The sequence below is a fragment of the Lacerta agilis genome, chromosome 5 (genome assembly GCF_009819535.1).
Source record: "Lacerta agilis isolate rLacAgi1 chromosome 5, rLacAgi1.pri, whole genome shotgun sequence".
Lineage (NCBI taxonomy): Eukaryota > Metazoa > Chordata > Lepidosauria > Squamata > Lacertidae > Lacerta > Lacerta agilis.
Window position 1 is genome coordinate 65,875,305 of NC_046316.1, and position 20,604 is coordinate 65,895,908.

The window sequence follows — 20,604 nt, forward strand, 5'->3', positions numbered from 1 at the left end:
CCTCAAATTTTAATGTCTAGGTAATATTTTGATGCACACAGATCTGATTCAGAGTGGTCATATGTATTTTTAAAAAGAAATTCCACCTTCCAACTGCTGTATCAAATGCTATGATAACAAAAATGTACTCCTCTACTGTCTTAGGCAGGGTGGAATGGTAGAAAGTCCTGAAGAAACCTTCTACTAGTGAAGGAGAGAGATCTCTTAGAGCTACTGTAGTACATTGAATAAAGAGATGCAAGGCAGCAGCAGGGTATGAAAAATAAACAAGCAGTTTGGAGTTTGCTAACAGAACCAGTACATCCTCTTTGGTGGTGAATGGACCATATGATGCACATACATTCTCAATAAGGGCATGCCTTCACTCCCTCCCCAATTTCAGCAGGGGAAAAAACCCGTTCCACAATTATTTCTGCAACAGTGTTACTGGGCAGCCTGTTCACTTAAAAACTGGTCAGGTGTAGAGAAAGGTGAGCTGCGCACAGTCTGTGTTGCATAGGCTCTGAAATAAGCCAGGTTATTTATGCCCAACTTGATAAACAGCTCAGCTCATTGCCAAAACAAACCAGGAAGCTCTTCAAAACAGGGCTGGCCCTTGCATTAGGCAGAATGATGCAAATGTCTCAGGTAGCAGGTGCTCAGAGAGCAGCAGTTGGGAGGGGAGGTGATATGTCTCTTCGCCAAGAGGTTCCACAGCAGCGGGGAGGTTGTGTTCTCCAGCCCAGTTTTCCTAGGGTCAGTTCTTTAGCTGAAGCTTATGGGTCAGAACATTGCTGCCATCTTTACTCCTGTATCATAGTTGTGGGAAACTGGCAAGGTGTCAACTCTAATGGTGGTTTACCCTGGCATGGACCTACTCCGAGAGACAATGTTTTCTTAGATATCTGCATGCAAGTATGTTTGTATCTGAAAGCTAAAGGTTTGGAAAGATGGAAACTCCCAGTGAATCAAAAATATCCATCCTGAAAAGGTTTACAAAGGGTTAGTTTTTGATAAGGTGAATCAGTGTGTTTTGTTAGGAGTTTCGCTAACCAAGGAGGATCCAAGAATTTAATATGCTGTTTTCTCATGGAAGTTAGAAGTGAAGAAAGTAAAAGAAGGAAGGATTTTTAAAGGACTTTTCTGAGTAACAGCCAGAGCTAGAAGGGAGAAATACCCCTTAATAAATTGCTTGAAATGGCTGTTATTGCTCAAGGAAACTCTGTAGCTGTTTATATTATGGCAATTGCAGTCCTAGACTTTTGTAATAACAAGTCCTACTTTTGACTTCTCTTCTGATTTGTTTGAAGGGACAGATAATGAATTAAAGAAAAGATAAGTATTTGCTGACAACGTCTGTGGGCTCTGCAATGTCTAAAATACAATTATTTAGTTAATGGACATGTTCTGAATGATGCAACAACTTTGCTGAAGCTAAGCGTATCCAATTCTAGTAGATGACTGCATATGGCTGTATGAAATCCTGTTTAGAAACAGCGCTGCATTGCTCTTTGCAGAGCCTGCCTGCTTCTCCTTATTTTCCCCCAGTGCCCTTGTGTCCTGCCTTTTGGCAGCCCTGGATCACCTGGGGCAGCCGAAGCCCAGATATGGCCAACTTGGCCCATATTGGTTCAGGCTTTGGCCTAATTTGATGCACAGCCCTACTGTGTACCCAACATCCAGAAGCCATATTTGTTGCACAGACCAGCATCTCCACAGCAAATTTTCCACTCTCTGATTATACTGTATAGTCGCTATGAATGGTAACCACAATATAATAAGAATCCCTGCTTGTGTTTGTATCACTGGACAATATAAAAGTAGTCAATTTTTGGCTCTGCTGAATAGCCATTCTGGCTAGTCTGACTCTGACTCCACTTGCTTACTCAGAGCAACTGCCTCATCACTGTTATTGAGACTCTGTGAGCTTTCCATTAAAGCCCAGTTCTATAATGATGTGTTATGAGGAAAGAAATAATGGTTCTTCCTCAATATCTAAATCCTTCATTTTATTCCCCCCTTATTATTATGGATGCATATTATGTTAGGTACAGGATGCTGCAGCAATATACTCTGGCAGCTTCCATTGGGAAGTATAGGAAAATCAGGTCCTCCCTTAAAGAGGGCACGTATTGCGGTGAGACCTGAGAACCAAACCCTGTGTTGTGGGTGGGTTTGATTGACAGCCACAACACCCAATCAGTAGGTCCCTCGATGCAGGGTTCAATCGGGCGAATGGGATGCAAGCTAAATGGGTTGAGCGACCTATAAATACCAATGCACGTGACCCAGAGCTTCCTCTTTCGGTGCGTGCACCTCTTCCTACTTTTAGGGCTTGTGCGCTTGACCTTGCTATGCCGTCATGTGTCGTCTGTCATTGGGACAGGGGCATGGCAGGAATTTTGCCCACTTGGCTGATTGGCTGTTGCCATTTGGGTTTCGCCTGCCATGTAGCAAACTGTCACAACTTGTAAGGTTGCAGATAGGCTCTGGTTCAGGTGATAGGGATGGGAGAACACTCTTGCCATCCCTATGTGAAGGGTATTCCATTAAAGGAATCCAGGGACTTGATGGTTTGGTCAACCCCTGAGAGGGGGTTGTGCCTGTGCCTGAGTCCAGGCAGACATTTGGGTGGTGGAGAGAACTTGTCCCTGGCTTTCCGCTTATCCAGGTGTTCACCCTTGGCTGACCTATGCTGGAACCCTGCGTCAGCACTACCTGCAGAGCAGGGAGCTAGTCAAACCAGAGCCTATGCAACCAATCACTTGCTGTAATCAATAAAGTTGTGGCCTAAATTCTGCCAAAAACCAAACCAAAATTTGAGTCTTGTCTGAATTTATTTGGGATGAGGTTAAAAGGTCTGAACATGCAACTACATTTCCCATTGCTCCTAATGACAATGGATATTGCCAAAGCAAGCCATGGCAATATCAAGGTCTTAACAGAGGACTCAACAGTAGGCTGATAGAGAATATGTGATTAGGACCGGTCACTATCATTTTCCCACTATCACCAGCTATTGTGGCAATATCCACACGTCAGGGTGGGCTTGGAAAATAAGATTTTTCTATTTATTTTTTGGGGGGGAAACATTTTGTTCAAGCCCATTCAAAACATAACAGAATGGCAATCTTGCCCATTATCAGGTGCCTTTAGGGAACACAGTGTAAAACCACTATGTGAACTGTTCACCTGACAATCCCAAGTTTTTAATGTGGGAAAGTCATCTCAAGGTTGGCTTGAAAGGCAAACAGCTTTATCTTAACAAAGCCTCAACTAAGTGGAGTTATAGTACACAGCCCCATGTGTAAGGCAAAACTCTTCCTCTCACTGAAGCCCCAGTTGATCTATGATCTAATCTGGTCTCTTTAAATAAGCTTTAGCGTGTTTAGCTAAGAACCCTTTATCTGTTATTAATGTTTCTTTTTGTTATCACCCCCAGCAACTTAAACACCCTCCTCGTATATCATGTATACTTCTATAAATCTCTTGGCCTTGGCAAATATGTGAGGCTCCACAGGAATTTTTCGGTTACTGGTGAGCTCAACACCACTTTTTAACAGCATCAGCTCTAAGCACGTAAAGCCCAGAGATGCCTGGACTGGCATGCAATGTGACTCATTCACACCTAGTGAGCAATTCAGCCCATTCCAGGACAACAGAAATATGAGGTTCCTGAGTTGTATGTTTTATTAGTCCAGAAATGCCAACCGCTACTGACACGCTATTTAGATTCATTTGTTTGCCTCATTTCACATGTCCTTCAATGTTTTGCAAATTAAGCACAAGCGTGCCTAATTAAAATATGCTGCCATTTATACACAAAGAATACTTTGTTTTTTCCAGCATTACTATGACCTATGAATAGCATTCATTTTAACATACTTGTGTGTGCATTGCACACACCCACACAAACATGCACATTCAGTAACCTGAGATCCCAAATCTGTTAACATAAAGGTTAGATACTGGGATAGCCTTGGTGCATTTGGTTGTATCCAGCCAAGTACAGTCGTACCTCGGAAGTCAAACAGAATCCGTTCCAGAAGTCCATTCGACTTCTAAAACATTCAGAAACCTAGGCCCGGCTTCCTGCAGCCAATCAGAAGCCGCTCCATACATTCAGGTTCCAAAGAACGTTCAGAAAGCAGAACACTTGCTTCCAGGTTTGTGGCATTCGGAAGCCAAAATGTTTGACTTGCAAGTCGTTCGTCAACCAAGGTATGACTGTAGTGCCATTAACAAGAGGACTTCCCTTCTGTGAGAGAGTGTGAATTGTATACTTCTATTCCAACCATAGGTGGCACTATCTCCAACTGAAGAAGTGACTCATGCTGCTGTTCTAGTGTACTCTCTGAAAGCATCAGACATGTCATCCTTCTGGTCAGTACCCTCCTTCCAGCTATCGACATAGTCTTAGAAGCAACTCCAACAATTGTGTCTTTCCTTTCCCAAGGTCCCATCAGTCTGGCAAAGCCTGTAGGTGTGTGGAAACACCGCTCCCCAACACAGAAAACAAAATCCTGTTGCGTGTTGAATGCACCATAATATGAAAATAAAGTCCCATGCGCAGCCATAGTAATGGGAATTTAAATACCTGTCAAATGATAAGCACATGAACAATGCAGAGAACAAGCCGTTTCCATTTGACTGAGCAACATTCACGGACACCACTTTACATCATAGCATTGCTGGAGGTTTTCATGTTTTACTCTCTTGGTCTTGTACACAATACACCGTTTTTCTTAGAAAGCTTTGTTATTACAGAGCTTAATTATAAATGTGCTATATTTTTATTAATGTGTGGAATTAATCAGCTTTTATTACAAAACCCATATAAATATACATAAAAATAACATCCCCTTTTCTCTCTCTCTTCCATGATCCATTTAAAAATTGTATTTTATTACAAGCCTTCTGGAACATTAAATTGGATAGATTAGCTTGATGTCAGAAGCTGAAAGCATTCTGCTCACATCATGCTGTTCTAACAATCCCCAACTGAACATGATATTTAGCAAATGGAGGCAGTTTAACAGAGCCTTTTCTGTGTATTTCCCCCCTACAAAAATACCCTTTGTTTGCAGAAGCAGATTGGTTACTCTTTTGATACACAACATAAAAAATGGCCTTATTTCATTTCAAATGCTTTGTTGTATTAAATATATTACAAGGCAATTTAAGAACATAATGCCTATAAGGCTGTCTTTATTCTGTTTGATTGATAGCCCCCTCTGTACCTAAGACCCTTTTTCTTCTGATGTTTCATGGATACACCGTGCCTTGAAATTCCTCCTGAATTATGGTTTTAACTGGTGCCCTACGCAGGCATTCAAAGCCTTGTATGATTAGAATCGTTTGAGAGAACAGTGCAGACGTGTTAGCAAGTCACATCTCCATCACCCGGCTAACCTTGGTTCATTTTAGAGCAAAGTTCTGCTGCAGGGAATTTGCAAAGGGTGCTAAGAGTTGTTAGGGGACTCTTGTTCCATTCACAGAGCTACAATTCTCAAGAGTAGTTTAACAATCAATCCCTCTTCCTAGAGAGCTCTGGGAATTGTAGGTCTGTGAGGGGGATAAGGGGAATAAGGCTCCTAACAGCTCTTAGCACCCTTAACAAGCCAAAGTTTCCAGGATACTTTGGAGAAAGCCGTGTATAGCGCAGATGGGGCTTAAGCTTTGCTGATTATACTAGCTGAAATTAATAAACATGTCCTCTTTGTCAGGGGTAAAATTTATGTCCTGGCGGAATTTTCTGGTACCAAGGGCCTTCTCCAAACCCTTTCTTCTTCTTCTTCTTCTTCTTCTTCTTCTTCTTCTTCTTCTTCTTCTTCTTCTTCTTCTTCTTTTCCCACACCACCCCCCTCTCTCTCCCTTCCTTCCTCTTTCTCTCTTTCTTCTCCATAAAAAGTTGCTGTTTTGCTTCATTGCTTTCCTGGGCTTTTTAATTAATTATTCTGTATGCCCCCCCCCGCCCCACCCACACCCAAAGAGGGAGAAGCAGCTCTCTCTCACATTCTCTCCCTTCCTCCCTCCCTCCCTCCCCACCCCATTCTACATGCATGAATTTTGCTGTGTCCCTCCCCAGAGCCCTCCAATGTTGCTCTGGCATGCACCCGCCTACAGCATGTGCCCCCTCCCCCTGTGCCAGGCACCGGCAAATGTGTCCTCTTTTTTGCTCTTCAAAATATGGCAACCCTATAAGTTGAGTACCACCCAAAGGAAACTTTCTAATGCATTGGTCCCACTTCAAAAAAATGCATAATTCTAAGCTCTGAAAACTAGAAGTAGCTAGCCCTACGTGTTTGGGATTGCAGTTGCTCTATATCAGCACAGAGAAGTTACCGGTAGCTGCAGACACACCATGTTTAAAGCTCATTTAAAACAAAGAATCATGGCAACTGTAGTTTACCCCCTCACAAAGCTACAATTTCCAGCACCCTTAACTACATTTTCCAGGATTCTTTGGAAGAAGAGTTTAAACTTAGATAAAAGTGCTTTATCAGACTGAATTAGTCATATATATATATATATATATATATATATATATATATATACACACACACACACACACACACACACACACACACACATATATATATATATATTCAATATATATATTCAAGCAAGGTAACTTCTAATTAGGGACGCAAGTGGCGCTGTGGGTTAAACCACAGAGCCTAGGGCTTGCTGATCAGAAGGTCAGTGGTTCAAATCCCCACAACTGGGTGAGCTCCCATTGCTCAGTCCCAGCTCCTGCTCACCTAGCAGTTCAAAAGCACGTCAAAGTGCAAGTAGATAAATAGGTACCGCTCTGGCGGGAAGGTAAACGGCGTTTCCGTGCGCTGCTCTGGTTCGCCAGAAGCGGCTTTGTCATGCTGGCCACATGACCCAGAAGCTGTACACCAGCTCCCTCGGCCATTAATGCAAGATGAGCATCGCAACCCCGGAGTCGGACACGACTGGACCTAATGGTCAGGGGTCTCCCTAACTTCTAATTATTAATAGAATTAAATTAAGAAGAAGAAGAAGAAATGCTTTGGCCTCTAGGCCTCCATCATATTGTAAGTCTATTAATAACAATAAGCCTGCTACAAAGTAAATAGGGAAGGTATCTTGAGTTTATTTTTTACAGTGTATAAATAACATAAGAAATCTTCCTTCATTTATTCTGCATTTCATTTGTGCCTTGTCTGATATTTACATTCTCACCACATGTTAACAATGGAAGTTTTTTCCACCCTTAATCTTCCAGCTTCAAATATCATTCTTCTCTGAGACTGTCTCCAAAGACAAATGTTACATAAATTAACTCTCTTATTCCCAATACACCTCAGAGCTTCATTTTCAAGCTCTCTTCATGCCTTGATCTTTTTGTGTCTGTAGGATCCTCGATTTTTTACTGCATCTAATGTTCCGTTTGTGTCTAAGGCATATGCCTGAAACTACAAATGAAGGACAGCCAGCCACAGTTTGAGTTAACAACAGTGCAAGGATATAATTCTCAACAGTGTAGTTCTCAACAGTGCTATCAGGTTAGAAGCAAATTCGCTGAGTTCACTGCAGTTTACTTCCAGGAAAGAGGATACACACAGTGTTAGAAACAGATATGAAAGCTAGGAGCTAAATGGCACCTTAAACCTAGGTTATGGCCGCAACAACAAAATGTCTAGCCACACTTTTTTTATAATAAGAATACAAAGCTGGAAATGAACTGCGGCTAAAATATTATGTTCACTTTTCACAAGATCTAGTGCTGCTGCCATGAGTGCTGGAAGGAAGACCTGCTCCCTGCTGCAAGGCCCATTTTCACCTGGCCTAGGGGTGGGGACCACACTTACCCTGAACAGCTAAAAGAGGCTCCGGGAGGCCATTGGGACATTGCTGGAACAACTCTTGGGTTGGGGCAACTGGCTAAAATGCTTTAAAATGCTTTAAATGATTCTAAATTTGGTTCCTCTGTTTCATTTTTGTCGGGGTGGTTTTGGTTAAATGATTAGTTGGGGTTGGTAGTTATTTTAATTTGGGTATAACTGTAAACTGGCCTCATCATGGGACTGAAACTGCCTTGGTCGCACTGGTTGATGATCTCCGGCAGGCTAGGGACAAAGGTGGGAGCTGTTTCCTAGTTCTGCAGGATCTTTCAGCGGCTTTTGATACCATCAACCATAACATCCTTCTGGACTGTCAAGAGGGGCTGGGAACCGGGGGCACTGTTATACAGTGGTTCTGCTGCTTCTTCCTGGGCCGTGTTCAGAAAGTTGGGGGGGATGAGTGCTCAGACTCCTGGGCTCTCACTCGTGGGGTGCCTCAGGGTTCTGTCCTCTCCCCCATGCTTTTCAACATCTACATGCAGCCGCTGGGAGAGATCATCAGGGGGGTTGGGCTGGGTGTTCATCAGTATGCGGATGATACCCAGCTCTACCTCTCTTTCAAATCAGAACCAGTGAAGGCCGTGAAGGTTCTATGTGAGTGTCTAGAGGCGGTTGGATGGTGGCTAACAGATTGAGGTTGAATCCTGACAAGACAGAAGTACTTTGTTGGGGGGACAGGAGGTGGACAGGTGTGGAAGACTCCCTGGTCCTGAATGGGGTAACTGTGCTCCTGAAGGACCAGGTGCACAGCCTGGGAGTCATTTTGGAGTCACAGCTGTCCATGGAGGTGCAGGTCAATTCTGTGTCCAGGGCAGCTGTTTACCAGCTCCATCTGGTATGCAGGCTGAGACCCTATCTGCCCGCGGACTGTCTCACCAGAGTGGTGCATGCTCTAGTTATCTCTCGCTTGGACTACTGCAATGTGCTCCATGTGGGGCTACCTTTGAAGGTGACCCAGAAAATACAACTAATCCAGAATGCAGCAGCTTGCTCCATGTTTCATGTGACAGCCCTTGAGATATTTGAATCTGGCTTTTATAACTCCTCTGAGTCTCCTCTTTAGCATCTCGGACTCCCTTCTCTTTGAGTTTTTCTGACCACGGGATCTCCCACAGTAGCTCCTTAAGCTTTTTGAAATCAGCCTTCGTAAAGTCAAGGGAGTTTGCCTCAGCTTTCCCTTGCTTGTGTATAATAAAACCCAAGAGGACTTGATCACTTCTTCCCAAGGTTCCCAGTACTACCACTTCCAGGATATGAAACAGAGAATGTACTCTTTCATAAACCTGGGGGGGGGAGTATCAAATCCTATTTTTAATTAATTTTCCTTCACATATGCATTCCAAGTCATGACAAGACAGGGGAAGTTTATCCCAGGCAATATTTTAAAACCGGAGTTTAAGGTTTCACCATATATTACCCCACATTTCACCTTCAAGGGCTTTAGCAGTTCTACACCTGTTATTGATGGTGCTGGTGCCTAGTTATATAGGCTGATTATCAGAAGGGAAATAGTACTAGATTTATCTTCCTAAAATGAAAGCTCCATAAGCATGAGGAGGAGGAGGGAGGGAGGGAGGGAGGGAGAAGGGCAATGAACATTCCACTTGTCCCTGTCAGGTCTGTCAAGTCTCTGCATGCCTTATTACTGTAAGATTTTCCCCATGCTTACTTTTATGAGACACCAAGGTCCTGGATTTTTTTTTAAATCATGTTTGTGTCTTAGATTCTTGAAGTTTGGAAAGGTTAGTGTACATTTCTGTCTGTGAGGAAGAAACAGATACCACTTAGGTTTTCCCAGAACCTGGACAGGCCCATCTGCTCCTCACTGTTTTGCATGTCTGTAGTATTATATTCTCCTGTATTTCATTTCCAAAGGTTTTAAAATATGGATCTGCTGTTAGAGTTGCATACAGACATTTTAACTGAACACTCTCCGGGGATGTTTGGCTTCTGGAAGCAAAGGACAAGATAGGTCTCCATGCACACTCAAACATCATGTGCAAGTGCTGACCAAATGAACCTTAATTCAATTCTGGCATTGGGGCAGTGACCTCCACCATTAGGGATGGGTTTTGTTTCATCTCAGTTTTTCATTTTTCCAGTCTTAAGTTCAGTCCTCCACATTTCAACAGCAGTTTTGATTTATTTTTTTTAAGTCCTCAGGAAAATTCATCAGTATGTTAGTGCAATTTCCCCCTAATATGCATAATTTGGTTTCCTGATTTGTCTAATATGTACATTTTTGCAACACAATTAATGTAATGCAATTGTGTGTGTTATTTTCACTAAACTGTGCATTTTTTTATACCCTTAGTCCCAGTAAATGCTTTTATCTATACATTACCTGGCTGGAGAATTGCACTGCGAAATTTGGAGAAGTGTAAATTTCAAAGGAAAGCTGTCTTTTGGATTGTGCACACATTAAAAGATCATGGTCTGACCATGACAAGGGAGTGCATTGCACTCCTGCTCTCTTCAGTCCGTCACACATATCACTTGGGGGCAAAGATCACACCAAGAGTGTGCCCTGCGTAGTGTGTTGGACTGTCACTGAGAGATACACATAGTTGTCATGATGTCTTGAGGTTGGCCCAACATTGAAGTCACCAAGAATTATTGTTTTAGGGTCCTCCAACAATATCCCAGAGATTACCTCGGCCAGCCTGATCAGGGATGCTCCCAGGAACAGGGTAGTTGATAGACTAGCAGCATCCCTGATCTCTCTCTTTTTCTCTCTAAGCTCATCCCAAGGTCAAGAGGCTTCCTGGTCAAGGAGATGATATTCCTATAGACCATGGGTAGGCAAACTAAGGTCCAGGGTCTGGATCTGGCCCAATCACCTTCTAAATCCGGCCTGCGGACAGTCCGGGAATCAGCGTGTTTTTATATGAGTAGAATGTGTCCTTTTATTGAAAATGCATCCCTGGGTTATTTGTGGGGCATAGGAATTCGTTCATATTTTTTCCCCCAAAATATAGTCTGGTAACCCAAAAGGTCTAAGGGACAGTGGACCAGCCCCCTGCTGAAAAACTTTGCTGACTCCTGAACTAGATGAACCAGTGGTCTGGCTCCTGGCAGCTTCCTGTCTTCCTATATCCTCCTTTGATATATATGTTAGTTCAAGCCCACCCAGTTTGCTCACCTTTGTATTGCAAGCGAGATCAGCCTGCTCATCCTCAATCAAATCATGAATGAACATGGTTTTATTATGGACTGATCTGGCATTCAGCAACAGTACCACCAGACCTGAGAACTCAGCAGATATGCTACCAGTAAGTTCTGGTGAAGCGAGAGGGCTAGAAAAGGGCACAGAGTCCAGATATCTTTACTTATTGTCTCACATTCCTTACATTAGAATGAATCTTCCACAGGGGGTTCAATTGCAAACCTCACTTTACCATGAATGATGTGAAGAAGCTGTAATCATTGCATTTCAATTCTTGTCGGTTGAAAAGCTAAAGTTTGCCATACTGAGCCATGATTTATGCTAGATCAAAAATAGAGAGCAGGAACCCTACCACCGGAATGTCCCATGGCATAGTTATACTCTGAAATAATGGCATTTAAAAATAGAATGCAATGCATATTTTTTTTAATTGAGGGGTTTTTGGCAGTCCTTGTTAGGGAGGGTTTGACAGGTACTTTATGCCTCAGTGCTGTTTCCATGTTTGAACTGATCCTGTCCTTCATTCTTTGGGTTGTCTAGTTTCTCCCTTTACAGACTGTTGACCTGAAAAAATTCGTGCCAACGGCTGCATTGTTGAAAGCTGCCACAGTGGAGCATGGGCTTCCTAACAGCTGGCCACACTTCATTGTAAAATTGCAAATGCTTAAAACTTTTGCTCCCGTTCCCAGGGGATCCCCCTATTAAAATGATTTTGCATTCACGGCATGCCAACGTCCCCTGTAAGTGAGCCAAAGAAGCAGCAGATTAAGCATAACTATGAATTCTGAGTGGGTTTGAGTAGTTCAAGATTGAATTTTCGGCAGAAAAAGAAATGAGTCTTTCATGAGAAACAAATCATCAGCAACTGAGCGCTCTATCAAGTCCATAGTGAAATGGAATTCACAATTAACATCGTCTGGATTTTCTCACCAGGGAAAGATAATGCCTTTGCTTGTAGAATCTGGGTTCTTCTTTAGGGTCTAGATCCCTATTCTATTTATTACTATGCTTGGTTAAATAAATGTGTCTTCAAAATATTTATTATTTCATAGAGATGTTAAGTGACATTCCACCTATTCAAGGCTTTTAAATGAGCAGTTTAAAATCCTTAATCCCTTTAACTTTACTGGTGCATAGAAGTGAATAATGTGAGAGATAATTCATTTGGTTGTCTTCTATCTTACGACATTCCCACACTGCATTTTCCTGGACAGCAGCACTTCCTTGAGTATTACCACTGCTGCATATTAGTAATGCTATGCTGAATGCAACCTATAATTATGCTTCTAGTGAACACCCATCTCCAGCATGTTGGGGCTTTCTGGATTGTTGAGGTGCCATGAAGTACTTCCTGGGTCCAGGTTTTACCTCGTGTCACCTCATAGAGGTCCCACATGGTGCCTGACAAACCCCAGAATGCTTCAAGGCATCCCACCTAACCTCAAGATTTGTCTGAATCCAACGCACATCCCGGATATGTTGGTTGGCATCCGTCTGTCTTCTGAGACAATGGAAGAGTGTGCCTGCTATGTAGTGCTTATAGAATAAGACCTAAGACTGGGGTGTTTCAAATCCCCACTCAGCTGTGAAGCTCACTGGGTGACCATATTTGAGCCTAAGCTACGGCACAGTGTTATTGTGACAATAAAAGGGATGAAGATGCAGAATGATGTTTGGAGGAAAGGTGGGATACATAACAGCCATCAAAACAAGAAGGAATCAAGGGGGAAAGAGATGCAAAAACAGCTTCAAAACTTTTTTTTTTTAGATTCCACAAGGTGAGGATTTTCCCCAAAAGCAATTTCATTGCATGCATCAAATGCTCTGCTTTCAAAGTGAATATTAAATTAGAGATCATTTGCTGCAACCCTACTTTTGAAGTGTGTAAACAATCCGTAAGATGTGGTCAGCTCCAGGAGCAAATGAAGATTAAACAAGAAAATGCAAGGACAAACCACACCAGAATTAATTGAGACAACCCACAATTTTATCATGCCACTGTAAAGGATACTCGCTCCAAAAGAGAGGAAAACTATATGCATAAATCTATTTTTCTGACGTATTTTCTCACTACTTTGAGAGTCTGCATTTTGAGTATCTTTTAATATCTCAGCAATAAAATCATTTAAACTCCTCACTGCTACCACCAGTTCTCTCATCCTACTAATGTCCCATTCTGGAAACTTTTTGTTTAATTACTTAATTATCACACTTAGATAATGTAAATACTATACTTTGGCTGCTTCAAAGAAATCCAATTTTGTGTGTTGGCACCATTTCTGAGCGTGAAGCAATTTGCAGTGAGGAAAGTGCTGTCTTCTTCTGAATGGAGCCAGAAATCTTGATAATGTTCTTGTTTTATGTGAGAGCATGCAATCTTGTGGGGCTGCCAAACTGTTCAATCCCCCTCCTAATTTTACAGTCTTCCTACTGAGCCATTGCTAGAATCAAGGAAAATGCCAGGGGGGGAAATTGCAGGTGGAGTGAAAAGTAATCTACCCTTGAGAAAAATTTTATATTACTATAGTATTACCCAAGTTGCAAACATGGCCTACTGCACTTCACACTCTTAGCAGTTCAGGGGGAAAAATCAGTATGGCCATAATTACTCACCAAACCTACCTCAACTCCTACATCCTAGTGAAAAATGCAATAGCTGAACTGTAAATCCTCTAGTTCAGTTTTCATCTGCAGCATGATTTTACTAGGTGTTAGAGGATTCTGTGACCCTCCCAAATAGTCATTGGAATTGCCCATCACTGTTGCATAACACTTTCCCGCCTCCAATTTTTGGGTCTTCCACTGCAAGATAGGCCAGTGAAATTCCCCTGTCCATTCAAAGAAGCTTTGTGGTGTTGGGGCAAAGGAAGCTGCTGGAAGGGAGCTGCAGGGAAAACAGGCAAGATTCTTAGAGAAGTAGCCTTCCACTCAGCACTGGCCCAAGACATTGCCAGGGATGAACGGGTAAGGGAGCATATCAGGAATAAGCGGAAAGATTCACATTGGAATCTGCTGGTCCTGTGGATTCTTCTGCCTGAGGCAGTCATCTCATCTTGCTTCATGGGTGGGCCAGGCCCACCCTGCTTGCTTCCACTTGTACAACCTTCAGCTCTAGTGCATTTTTCTTAACATACTCTATCCCTGTGGTATCATGGTGTAAGGTTGCTCGTGTTCTGCACTGGAGCCATGGAACATCTCCAAATATTACAAGCATTTAACCATTTGGGTCTATATAGCTTGAGAAAACTCCGACTGTCAAGAGCGTCAGAATAAATTTCCGGCATTGCTACAGCACAGTTGACAAGTGATTGTGAAAGTTCTATTGTTTTGCTTTAGCCACATTCCTCAATGTTTATTAATGCTTTTTTCTGAGAAGATCATTCATAAGGAATTTATAAAAAGAAAGGCCGGTTTTGCAAAGGGAGCATTTCCAATGTTTCCCCAGCACCTCGATTCCAAGTTTCTGCTTGCCTGAGAGCATCAGCTAGTAAAAGATCGGTCATGAAGGATAAAACAGGTTGAAATCATACACTAGTCGTGTTCCTCTGTCTGCATGGAACTGGCTCCCGCCTCTGTTTGGCATTTGTTGCCCTTGTTTTTCTCCTCTCTGTCTTTCTATAGCTCTTGCATGCTGCTCCATCATTCCTGGCCTCTTCATTTCCTACCCGGTCTATAGATTTAACCAAGTAATTGTTGACCCAATCTGAATGCTGCCCATGTTCTTATTCCATTCATTAAATTTTCATCCTGCACTATGTTGTTCATTATCAATTCCTTTCAGCTAACACAGTTCTGCAATTAATTTTGCAATGTTTTTATTCATGCCACTTTCTTCTGTCTCCCAAAATCATACAAAGTGTATTTCCAAAAGAGAAAATGAGCATAACAGGGTTGATTGATGTCAGTAATATACAGTGCTGTCATGGAATAGGAGTGTTATAAAATTGCAAATTGTGATTTTATATATATATATATATATATATATATATATATATATATATATATTCCCCTTCTATCATAGATTTGCATAATTATATAATCAGGTACAATGACTCTGTCTGTGTAATAGGTGTCTGCACAATTCAAAATTATATTTATTCAGAACAGTTCTTGTTTTTAGGAAATCAAAGCATTATTTATAGTAGGGTGGTCTGTGCTGAGTTGTCATCGCATAAAAGACTAAAATTTTAGTAGAGATAAATCAGGGTAGCTCCATTGATTTTAATGAACCTATTCCAATTTACATGATAAGGGCCTGCCCCCTTTTCTGCCTCAATTTATAGCAACCAGAGAAGAACAATCCCTGATGTTTATGGATATAAGATGTGAAGGATCGTTTTATAGTGCAATAAGGCTCCATTCTAAGGTTCAGTTCCCAGTTCCTCTATTACAGTTTTACTGCATGACCTCATGCATGTTAGCAACAATGCTTTCAGGGATCACGTTTACTTACTGGAAGGATAGAAGCATTCCACTGATGTCACCTACTCATTAATGACCATAGCTGTCAACTTTTCCCTTTTTTAAAAGGGAAATTCCCTTATTCCGAATAGGATTCCTTGCAAGAAAAGGGAAACGTTGACAGCTATGTTAATGACACTTCTTCATATATTCCTTAATAGGGTACCTGAAAGCCTTAGTATGGAAGGCTAGCACTAGTTCCCACCTTGCTGTGTGTTCTGATTATGGAGCTGAGTCTAAATTTAGTCACGCTTAGACCAGATGAAAAAAATGGGATGCTAGCCATGGCTAAGTCCATTGATTTCAGTGGATCTCCTCTGAGCATGATTAAATTTGGATCCTGGCCATGGTGTGGATAGAGATTACAAAGCTCACCCTATATTATCCTATAAAGTAGTTGTATTTCAGCTGACCCAGTATAGATCTTTGATATGAACACTCATAAATAATGGGGGAATTATGTTTTACCCTAGTCTAGAGAAAGAGTTTCCTAGCATTCATGAGGCAGGATATGCTTGGGCCAGCTTTAAGTGTGTCATTGCCAGTTCCTAAAAGGCAAGGCTAGCACCAGGTTTGAGAGGTTCTCTCTAGTTCACCTGATGTTAGTGTCAGGGACTATTGACAGTACAGGTTGCCAGGTTCTGGGAGTGGCCATTTAGATATTCCATAACGCCCAGGAGTTAGGAACATTGTACAAAACTAAAATAGTAGCTCCCATAGCCAATGATTTTATTATAGGAGAGGCAGGGCAGGTGTCAGGAGTGGACCCCGCAGGGAGCACTAGGGCCTTGTCAACTGTCTGTAGATGCTTTGTGCTGATGCCTGTCAAAAGCTGCTTGTGAGAAGGGCACAAAATACACCCAGTACAATGGCAGCACATCTAGAAGGCAAGCAGGAGAGATTATTGCAGATGCTTTGAGAGATACCTTCTCTGCATGCAGAGCCCCATTCAAGTATGAGGGGAAGGATTGTGACCAATACATACAATGTGGCTAAATACACCAAAGTTTCTTACTGGACATTTAACTCGCATTTGAGTTTGACTTGTTTATGAGTTTTTATTATATAATGCCCTTGATAGAGGCATTCTTGCCAAAACACACAGGGCATAACAAACAATAAAATGATGTGCCTTCTTGGTATCTTTGATATCTGTTTCCACACAATGAAGATATTGTAGCACCATTCCCGATCCTTCACAAATGTTGGAGTGGTTGGGGTTGTGATAGAAGAAAAAGCAGTTTGATGATTACAGTGTTCCAAAATAGTAATGGAATGATAACAACGTCAAGTGGAACCATGCAGATTTTTTTTTTTTTAGCAGCAGCTATGGTGCTACTAAAGGTACGTCTAGATGAACAATTTGATAAAAAAGTGAGCCAATATATTCAGCTATGCTTTAAAGGGATAGCATTTCCCTGACAGTCCTAAAGCTATATTTGTTTCTTTCTCTCACCTTATTTGTGACGTACAGTACAGGAAATATACTGTGTGTCTTTCCACAACACATGAATTATCTACCTATAGTGGCATTGTTTGCTAGAAATGATAACTGAAAAAAGCCACAAAACAACACCCTGATGAATATTTACAGAACGGTCGTCCTGGTCTCATTACTCTACTGCATCAAAATATCATGCCTTCACTCTGTCTCTACCAAATGCCCTATTTCCCACAAATTATTGTCCCTTCACTAACTCTAGCAGGGATTTTGAGCTGCAGCAAACTAAATCATTGCATGGTGTAAAGTAATTAGACTAGCAGAGTGATTCATAGTTACCTCAATAACCTTCTGCTAATCTGCAGGGTCTTAAAAAAAAATCAAGCTGAGATCTCACTACAGGCCCAATGCAAATCGAGAGAATATTTAAAGACTACAGAGATGTATGAGGGGATGATAAGTGTGCCATTCCAAGCCTGTTTTAAGATGTCAAATAACCTTTGTGACATATCAAAGGTCTACAGGGCACAAAACAGGCAAAAGCTTTTCTAATTCCCTGTAATAGTGTTAAATCTTAAATAAAAGTTATTTCCGGGCCATAAAGTAATGTTTCAGTACTGTTGTTATATTAACTTCAAAGGATGGATTCATATCAGAAAGGACGCCAAGAATTGTAACAGAAGATGAAATAGGGCCAAGCAAGATAATAGCCATAGCAGAGCAAATCCATAAGATCTCTGTCTCCCATGTTTCTGAGCCAATGCAAAAAGGAGAGAGGACCTCCCTGAAGATTATTTAACCTTATTTTGAACCCTATAACTGAAACCAACATAGACATCCTGATGGATGACCTTTACTAGAAGAGATACTGAGGAAAGGCAGCTCTGTTGATTCCACTGGCAGAGCCGGCCAACCTATGAGGCAAGGTGAGGCAACCACCTCTGGTAACAGGATCCACAGGGGCAGCAGATCCAGTCTCCACTGAACGTATCACCCACTGCTGCAACAGCTGCCACAGTAGAAGCAACAGCTGCTGTGTGCTCCTTGGAGGCTGGATTTGTTCCTGCCTTGGCAGCCCTGCCCCCCCCATGCCTCCTCTACAGTAGTCTTTCAGTGGATAGGAGGCACTCCTGGTCTCCTCCCACCCCTAGGGAGAAAATGGCAGGGGCAGCCCTCTGGGGTTTCCTGGGCTTGCCCAGGAGTTAGACCTTTTCTACCCCATGACAGCCTTTGATTCCCAGTTCAGCCATCAGGTAAGGCTGATTTGATTTTCCCTCCCTTGTGCCCAATGTAGATCTTCATCCCCCTCTTCTTCCTTGGTTGGGAGATTTTGTGGTTTGCCTTAGGTGCCAAAATGTCTCTGGCTGGCCCTGCCACTGGGTATGTTAGCAGCATTTGATTTAATTGACCATGGTACTCTTCTGAATAGGGTATTTAGGTTGGGGCCCATTTTTCATTGGCTTTGTTCTAATTTCTAGGGCTGTTTCCAGAGCAGGGTATAGGGAAGCTTTGCTTCCATCCCATGGCACTTATGTTATGGGACCTGTCAAACATCTGTTCCCCACCCCTATATTGGTTATCATTTATATGAAGCCATTTAATAAGGCCAGATAATATGGAGCTGGTGCCATCAATATGCTGATGATACCCAGCTTTATCTATCTTTTCTAGCAGAGTGAGGTGAGGTAGAAAAAGTTCTGGTCCGGCGTTTGGAAGCAATAATGGACTGAATGAGAATCAATGAACTGAAACTTGATCTTGACAAGATAGAGGTGCTGTTGGTCAGCAGTTTGTCTGCCCAGGAAACATACTGGCCATCCATACACCTCCCTGGTGCTATATGGCATTGGTGAGATACCCCAGTCAACAACCAAGTTGCTAGATTCTGCGCTAGGTGCAGGTTCTGGGTTAAGCCCAGGGAAGTCACACATGGAACACATTACAATAATCTACTCTTAAGCCTACCGATGCCAAGACCTTGATGGCCAAGCTAAATCAGTCCAGGAATATCCCTAGCTGCCAAGGCTCTGCCAAGGCTCCGGGAAAGCTATTCCTCACCCAGTTGCAGCAAGAGCAGAGAAAACAAGGTAGAGTCCTTTTTAATGAGTTTTATTCAATCCTAATAGTGAGAGACAAAAGAACGCAACAAGCCTTAGCATGGCGTTGCTCTAAACTGGGCTCCTCCCTCTTTCCTAGCAATGACACCTCCCTTTACGGTGGCTGCTTGTGGCCAAATGTCTCTGATTCCGTTGTTCCTGCATCCTTAATGAACGCCGAGTTCTGGGAGAAGGGGGATCAGAAATACTCTCCAGTGACAACGTGTCAGCTGGCTGCTCTAACACTTCCCAACTATTTTGTCCTTCCTCATCCCCCTCAACCCCTGCTGTAATCAATGCTGCATTCTTCTTCTCCTGCCACGTCAGGAGAAAGGGGGGGGTGTTATCTCCACCATTCCTCATCTGTCTTGCCCTCTTGAGTCCAATTCCTAACGGTAGCCATCTTACCAACTGAAGGCGATAAAAGTCACTCCTAGTCACTGAGGCCATCAGTGCCTAAAGTCACAAAGATGGGTCCATGTGTTCCTTCAGAGAGACTTCAGTCCTCACTCAGAACAGATAACTGACCTGTCTCCCAGATATGGAACCATTCATTCATGGGGCTAATGTTTTTCCATGGTTTAAAATACTGGTAATTTGTCCACCACTGCACCCAGAGCCAGTTTCTCCAGGTGTTTTTGAGAAAGAGTTGTGTTGCATCAGCATACTGATGACAATTTAGTCCAGATCCCCACAAATGACAGCTCCCAGTGGCTTCACGTATACATTAAATAGCATTGGGTACAAAGCAACACCCTTTGGCACTCCATAAGAGTGGAGCTTACTCTGAGGTAAGTGAGTAAAGGACTGCTGCCCAAATCTTACTAATGGAAGAGGCAACAAAAGACAGTGACAGAAAGTGAAGGCAAGGACAAAGAAAGTCTTAGCAGCTCCATGGAAGGATGCCAACCTTAAATGTATGCCTCACCAGTGCTCACTGACATAAGCATCTGTACAAATGTATTTATAACTGCGTATGAATGCTAGTAATAAAAGGTTTACAGATACAAGCTTCGTTGCTTTTATGGAACTCCTTCAAGGTGCCAAATAGATGAAAATCTCCCTTGAACTCTGCATAGTTTTATGTCTCAGAATTAATTCAGAAAACTGGAAGCTAAATAGTAGCATTTAGAAGCTTGCCATGTGGCATCTGTAAGTGCTTGGAGAAGTTATTGTCCACAGCTTTTTGAACAAGCAGAATCATAGAATTGTAGAGCTGGAAGGGACATTGTAACAGTGAATTTAACATAGAAGACTGGAGGGCTGTATTTGGCCTCAGATTTAAGGGTCCACACCCCTGACTTAGATAACACATGGAAAGTGCTATGAATGCTTGTGTGATTCTATGTAAATGTTTGGCATAATTTGCATTATGTATCATGCCACTTCTTAAGTAAGAAATAAATCATCAGTCTACAAGAGGTGTAGTTGTCCCAAAGAACTATCTAAAGCTGTTACCTGGGGGGAAAGGAAATCTTGCCATGCTGTTAGTGTTAGCCTTGATAACTATGCTGCAAATCCCAGAAGAAGAAGTTGGCTGTCCTCTTTAATTGTTCAACCAGCATCTCATGGATGTTTAGTTGCTGG